Genomic DNA, 7,303 nt, shown 5'->3' with positions numbered 1-7,303 from the left:
GTCCCTCTCTCTCTCTCTCCCTCTCCCTCCCTCTCTCTCCCTCTCCCTCTCCCTCTCCCTCTCTCTCTCCCTGTCCCTCTCTCCTCTTCTGCAGAGCCTTTGACTGTCGTGTGCCTGACTGTATCTTCAGGGCTCAGAACACTGCTGGCACCTAGGACCTCAGCAAAGCTTGCTGAATGAATAGCTGAATGGGAACAAAAGCAACAAAGAAATACCACCGTCTATATTTGTGTGCATTCAGACACACCTTAAGATATATCCTGAGAAAAGAAGGCAGGGGGGTGAGTTTTGGCAAAGTTGGAAACTTTTCTTCCCCCTTCAAACTCACTGTTGGTGCTATTTTGATATCCGTGCTCAGTATAATTAGAATGTTATACGTCAGTAACAGCTAATTGCCTCAGCTCCTCCTGGTGAACTCACCCCTCCCGTGTCACCCCCTCTGCAAAGCCGCCCTGACCCGCAGGGTGTTCATTATTTGCTTCATTAGGCAGCCACAAATCTCCACTGCAACCGTTTACCACAATGTTTTCCAGTAAGTTATCTGCATAGATCCCTGAGACCAAGAGTCCCCTGAGGACGGGGACTGAATCTTACTGTGTCTGCACTTCCCGAGGCTCCCACAGCACTGTCCTATACAAGGAGCTTGGGACCTGCTGCTGAGGAAGGAGCGGTTCTCTCTTGCTTCTCTTTCCCGCGTGTTAGTTTGGTGGCCCCTGTAAGATGGAGCAAGGCCGCTGGAAGACGGTGCTTTTTCTCCTGTGTCTTTGTGTCGAGTACGCAGTAAATGCTTAATAAATGCTTGGCTGGTTTCCTTCTCCTTTGGCAGAGCCCACACCATGTGTTACCCTTCTCACTCCACGTGGAGGACAGAAGTCTGCAGAGAGCAGTGGTTCAGCTTGCGGCAAACGCCCTGAGCAGGTTCTCTGGGCTTCTTAAGGGAAAAGTAATTGGGGAGGGGGGGCGGCTACCACATATGGATAAGACAGTGGCCTTAATTCTAGAATTTCTAAATCCTACATTACAACATCCTGTCTGAATAAAGTTTTCTGCATCACATTCAGATGCAGGAGGTAATTTTGGAGCTGATGTTCAGATGCCCAGTAAGCATTAACCAATGAAGAAGTACAGCCAGAATGCTCCCTAGAAGGAAGGATGGCGAGACTAAGTCTTACATACTTTGGACATGTTATCCGGAGGGATCAGTCCCTGGAGAAGGACATCATGCTTGGTAAAGTAGAGGGTCAGCACAAAAGAGGAAGACCCTCAACGAGATGGACTGACACAGTGGCTGCAACAAGGGGCTCAAGCATAACAAGGATTGTGAGGATGGCGCAGGACCAGGCAGTGTTTCGTTCCGTGGTGCACGGGGTCGCTATGAGTCGGAACTGACTTGATGGCACCTAACAACAACAACGAGTAAATGAGTCAATGGCAAAAAGTAAGATGAGCTGCAAAATTAAAATTTTCTGTCTCGTGTGCAAACAGCATGAAGAAAATCAATTATACCTGGAATGGAATCTTCTCATTTTCTAACACTCTTCTGGAACACGAAAATACTCTTCAAACACAACCTGAAACAAACGGATTCGCTCCCTTGGTTTGAGACCTCTCTGTGACGCCCTTTGAAATTCTCCTAAGATGCTAGAAAGCTGCTGGTCACTTCCGCCGTGAGCGTTACAGCCCATTGCTCAGCGCTCATGACAACACTCGCAGACGGGGTGCCTGGGGTTCAATAACCACCCTGCAGCTATGCTTTCCTCCCAGCTGAGTGTCTTCACGCTCAGTGGGTGCAGACTTGTGGCCACAGGAGGCTCTTTCGTCTGGTGCAATCCCTTCTCTCATGGGCTGGTGGCGGAGAGAAACGCATAAATAAATACGTGCTATGAAGCTTGATCTTCTATCAGAGGCCAGTATAAGAACAGTGGGCATCAGGGAGGAAATGGCTAACTGTTTGGTTACAGTTCAGGAAGGCGTTGCAAGGGACTCCTTAGCTAAGCCTTGAGTGATGAACATTGTTACTGTCAGACGCGGTCGAGTGGGTTCTGACTCATCGCGACCCTGCCCCATCCTCACAATCCTTGCTATGTTTGAGCCCGTTGTTGCAGCCACTGTGTCAGTCCACCTCGTTGAGGGCTGTCCTCTTTTTTGCTGATCCTCTACTTCACCAAGCATGACATCTTTCTCCAGGGTCTGGTCCCTCCTGATAACATGTCCAAAGTACATGAGATGAAGTCTCCCCATCCTCACTTCTAAGAAGCACTCTGGCTGTACTTCTTCCAAGACAGATTTGTTCGTTCCTCTAGTAGTCCATGGTATATTCAATATTCTTTGCCAACACCATAATTCAAAGGCATCAATTCTTCTTCGGTCTTCCTTATTCGTTGTCCAGCTTTCGCATGCATATGAGGCGACTGAAAACACCATGGTTTGGGTCAGGCACACCTTAGTCCTCAAAGTGACATCTTTCCTTTCAATACTTTAAAGAGGTCTTTTGCAGCAGATTTGCCCAGTGCAACGGTGAATAGGAGAGATCATTCTAGGTAGTTGAGACGTGATGTCCAAAAACAGAGAAGTGTGCAACCACATGGCGCCTTTGGGAACAGCAGGTGGTCCAGCACTGCTGGGGAACAGAGCATTTTCATGCTGCCTTCGATCTGCCTTTCATCAAGGTTTTGTAAAGTCTTCCCAGCATATAGCATCAGGCACACACACTCACGTATATATGCACACGTACTCACAAACACGTACATACAGCCATACCTGATGACACTGGCTAAAAAAATAAATTTCGTGTGCTTCTAGTGGTCTAGTGGTCTAGGAGCCCTGGTGGTGCGGTGGGTAAGAGCTCAGCTGCTAACCAAAAGGTTGGCAGTTCAAATCCACCTACCACTCCTTGGAAATCCTATGGGGCAATTCTACCCTGTCCTATAGGGTCCCTATGGCAACAAGTTTTGGTAGTGGTCCATTAAGTGAGTTTCAAAGGCCCAGGACTCAGACAAACGTACACACATGCCCGGCAGGTGACCCTCTCAGTGCCTAGGCAGACCCATCACCCTACCTGTGTTACCAAAGGAAGCAGCCCTGCGTCTTGGTCCGGAGAAGCACTGGGAAAGTGTCTCAACCCTGGCAGTCGATATGTACTGCCCTGAAAACTCCTTTGTTTTCTGTTGAATTTGACACCGTGCTCTCCTCTACACCTTTTGGTTACACCCAATAATGTGGCAACGGCAGCTGCCAATCCCAGCTCTTCTCTGCTGCCTGAGAGCCAGACAAGAGCGGGGTCCATCATCCCTTCTTGGAACTAGTAATCGGAAGAACCATCAGAGAGCACGCTTGACCTGACCAATGAATGAACGTTCAGGGGTCATTTTGAATGACAGCTTTATGGTTTTCCATAAACTGACACTCTCTAAAAAAGTTAGATTGTCAGGGTCAGTGCTACAGATCTGGATCTCACCTCACCATCAAGACGGCCAGTTCAGAATCCCTCTTCCTCAGCTTCATTCTGACAGTCTAGGTCCACTCAGCACCAAGCCACGCTGGCAAAGTCGAGAGGGAGACCACCACAAGCCGGGTACCAAACCTCTTGTTGGGCACGGTGTTCCTGCTACAGTGCTACCATTTTGGTTAAGGGTAATAAATACCAGACAGTTACTTTTATTTTTAGTAAACCCATGGGCAGAAAAGTGAACTGGCGTGGTCTGGAGGGAAGAAGTCAGCCAAACACCAAGATTTAAACCTGGTATCAGGCCACAGACAGAGACAGCCTCATGCCTCCCAGCTGCCTCCAAATCTCCCTCTCTAGCCGGACTCCTGCTGTTCTTTTAAATTCCTACCAGTATCACCAAGTGGACTGCAAGAACCTTCTCGCAATATATGTTCTAATTGAATTACAAGGGCATTGGTTGTTCTGTGGCAGAATTCTCACCTTCCACGCGGGAGACCTGGGCTGGATTCCCAGCCACTGCATCTCACGCACAGCCACGACTCGTCGGTCGGTGGAGGCTTGCGTATTGCTATGATGCTGAATACGTTTCACTGAAGCTTCCAGACTAAGACAGACTAGGTAGAAAGGCCTGGCAATCTGCTTCTGAAAATCAGCCAATGAAAACCCTTATGGATGACATGGTCGATCCACAGCTGAACATGGCAAAGGTGCAGGACGGGGCAGCATTTCGTTCTGCTGGTCACCAGGAGCTGGAGGCCGACTTGCTAGCAGCTAACCACAGCAACAGCTAAATCACAGGTTTATCCCTGGAAAGATAGCCAAGTGGAGTTTACCTGGTGACGAGAGCATGCTCACTTGTTACTCCTAGGAAGGAGAGGGATCAGAGGCTTTGCAGAAGGTCCACTGATTGCCCCGAGGGTGCCAGAGTGGGCCGTAGGAAGACACAGGAGGGTGGTCAGAGGGACAGCGATGCCCGGGGGAGTTTGGCTCCTGTGACTGGGACATCACCCCTCTATTATAACTCTGTCCAAGTCCATTTCGTAAAGAGCAGAATACATATTCCCATCAGTTTTTCTGAATCTTAAAGAACTTCTTCCAAAGCTACTGGCCTTCTTGAAAAGGTGAATCACATTTTTCCCAGAAGCAGCTGAACTCCCGTGTACGTCTGAGTCTTCTGGGGAAAAAAAGAAAAAAAGCAAGGCCGGGTAGGACTGTGTCCAGGCCCCAGCTCACTGAGGCTGCTGGGCAGAGCTGACATCAGCAGGACGGTTGCCTCCAGCACAGAGGGCTGGCAGCCTTATCACAGCATCCCAACCGGAATGCTCTGAAGACAACCGTTTTCATTTTTTTTCACGCTGCACAGTCTCATGATCTCGCCTCCCCTCAAAGTCCCGCCGCCAGCATTCACATGCTGTTGATTTATTTCAATTCTGTTTTTATTAATAGCTTCTCATTTTTGCTAAAATAGAACCATTTTGCTGCTGCCCAGAATGTTAATGTAAGGGCATCAGCGGCGGAGCAGGCTTGCTGGGCATCATCTCACAGATCCACACGTGCATATATTTAAGGGCAAAGGACCTCATAAAATTTACACTGTGCACTTTAAAACACCGTCTGCATTTAGCTCAGAAAAAAAAAAAGTGTTTCCAGCAGGCAAGTCTAATGCCCCGCTTTGCTTCTTTTATGGCTCTTAAAATTCGAACCCACTTTCTCCACAGTATTTTTAAAAATCTCTTTCTCTTCATCTCCTTGGGGGATTTCCATTTCTACATATCAATTCCCTTTATACAAGTTTCAGAGACTTTTATATCTTTAACAGCATATTTTGAAAAGAAAGGGATCTTTCAGCATGTGGAGAAGAATATTATGCACAAATATTTTGAGGTTTGGAAGGACAAAGCTATGCATTTGTTTTTGCTAAGTCTTTCCAACTTGCCAAAGGGAAATCAGCTCTTGAGTTTTCTTTATTGAAATCCTGTCTTTGTTGATTTCTTTGCCTCTGGCTGAGCCCTTGGTGAAAAGCTCCCCAAAGCAGGAAGACGTGCTGCTGTATCTCCCTTACCATCCTCATTCAGCCGACTTGTGCAGGAGGGAGAGAAAGTGTTGCCCGGATCCTGGACCAGACTATGTCCATAAGAAGCCACTCCCCACAACTGCAGTCACACAAAAGGATTTTAAAAGTGAGCTGTGATCAAAGCCCCTTTCTCTTGCTCTTTGTGGGAACCACGCCCAGGCTGCAGACCTTCTTCCCACACATTGCATGGGGCCATCCACGGTTAATTATCTGTGCTGATAGACGGAGGAAGCAAGGCTGAGGACACCGCATCATTTATACTTTGGAAGGAATGGAATGAATTTGTTTCTGATGGAGCCGCTTTATTTTCTGAGTCACTGGTTACAGTTCAGCCTCATCAACGCCATGATACTAAAATGCGGTCCCACTAAGCAGGGATGACCAGAGACAGAATCTAGCAGGGACAGACAAGTGTCAGACTGTGGTTAGAAACGTTTCAGGCTCAGTCACCGAGCTGAGGTCCAGAAAATAATTGGCTGTCGAACCCGCAGCAGGAGTGACTCTTGACCTTTGACTTTTGATTTTGGTGAGGTGTATTTGTTTTGTTCTTCTCACAGCCCGTGCTAAATGCCTGCACTGCCTAGGCTCTTCCAGCCACAAGTAATAGAAGTCACTGGAATCTGCTAAAGCGAGAAAGGAAATCTACAGGCTCAACAGAATCCAGGAACAAAGTAAGCTGAGGCCTGTGCCCCTGCTTCTTTCTACGCGTCAGCTCCATGGGGCTTTCTCTACATGGCAGACAGCATGGCTACCAGCAGCTCTTCACTTTATATCTCATAACTTTCTCCACCAAAAACAGTAAGTTGAGGCAGTGGTGGTTCAATGGTAAAATTCTCGTCTTCCGTGCAGGAGACCCGGGTTTGCTTCCTAGCCAATGCACCTCATGCTCAGCCACTACCCATCTGTTAATGGAGGCTTGCATGCCGCTATGATGCTAAACAAGGTTCAGTGGAGCTTCCAGACTGAGACAGAGTAGGAAGAAAGGCCTGGTGATCTACTTCTGAAAATCAGCCAGCAAAAACCCTATGGATCACAACGGTCTGTTCCACCACCGATCACGGGGATGGCACAAGCTGGCCAGTATTTAGTGTCGTTGTGTGTGGGGTCGCCAGAAGTCAGGAGCTGACTCCATGGCAGCTAACGACAACAACGGTTCCGATATAAATTCCAACAGAAGGAGCTTATTGAGTCAGGTGATCAGAGGTCCACTCCTGGACCAATGGCCAGGGTGGCAGGGAAACTACCACTGGCCAGTTCAGGCCGGATGCCCACCTCTGACCAGTCAACTGTGGCTAGGGAGGGGGAATGTAAGATCCTGACAGATCCATGGAAACCATGTAGGTGAAGGAGCTCCCAGCAGAAAGCTCAGCGGTGCTGGGCAGCCGGAACAGAGGGCATTCCGTCTCGTGCCCTTCACCTGCTCTTCCTCCACTAGATGTCCATGTTTCTCAAAGCCAGTTATCCACTGTTTGGTCCCCACCCCCTCACTGTGATGAGCCTTCCCCAGGAAGGGCCCCCTTCTCTAGATCTTCCTCTCTTACTTGGAACAAGAGATAAGGAGGCAATCATCTACATGGTCTTAGCGGCCTTCAAGTTGGCCCCTGACTCATGGTGACTCCATGCGCAACAGGATTGGACTCTTGTGCTCCACGGAGTTTCCACTCGCTGATTTTCAGAAGTAGATCACCAGGCTTTCCTTCCTAGTACGTCTTAGTCTGGATGCTCCGCTGAAACCTATTCAGTATCATAGCATCATGCAAGCCTCCACTGACAGACGGGTG

The sequence above is a fragment of the Trichechus manatus genome, unplaced genomic scaffold (genome assembly GCF_000243295.1).
Source record: "Trichechus manatus latirostris isolate Lorelei unplaced genomic scaffold, TriManLat1.0 scaffold00014, whole genome shotgun sequence".
NCBI lineage: Eukaryota > Metazoa > Chordata > Mammalia > Sirenia > Trichechidae > Trichechus > Trichechus manatus.
The sequence above is the reverse complement of the archived record's forward strand: the minus strand, read 5'-3'. Positions refer to the sequence as shown.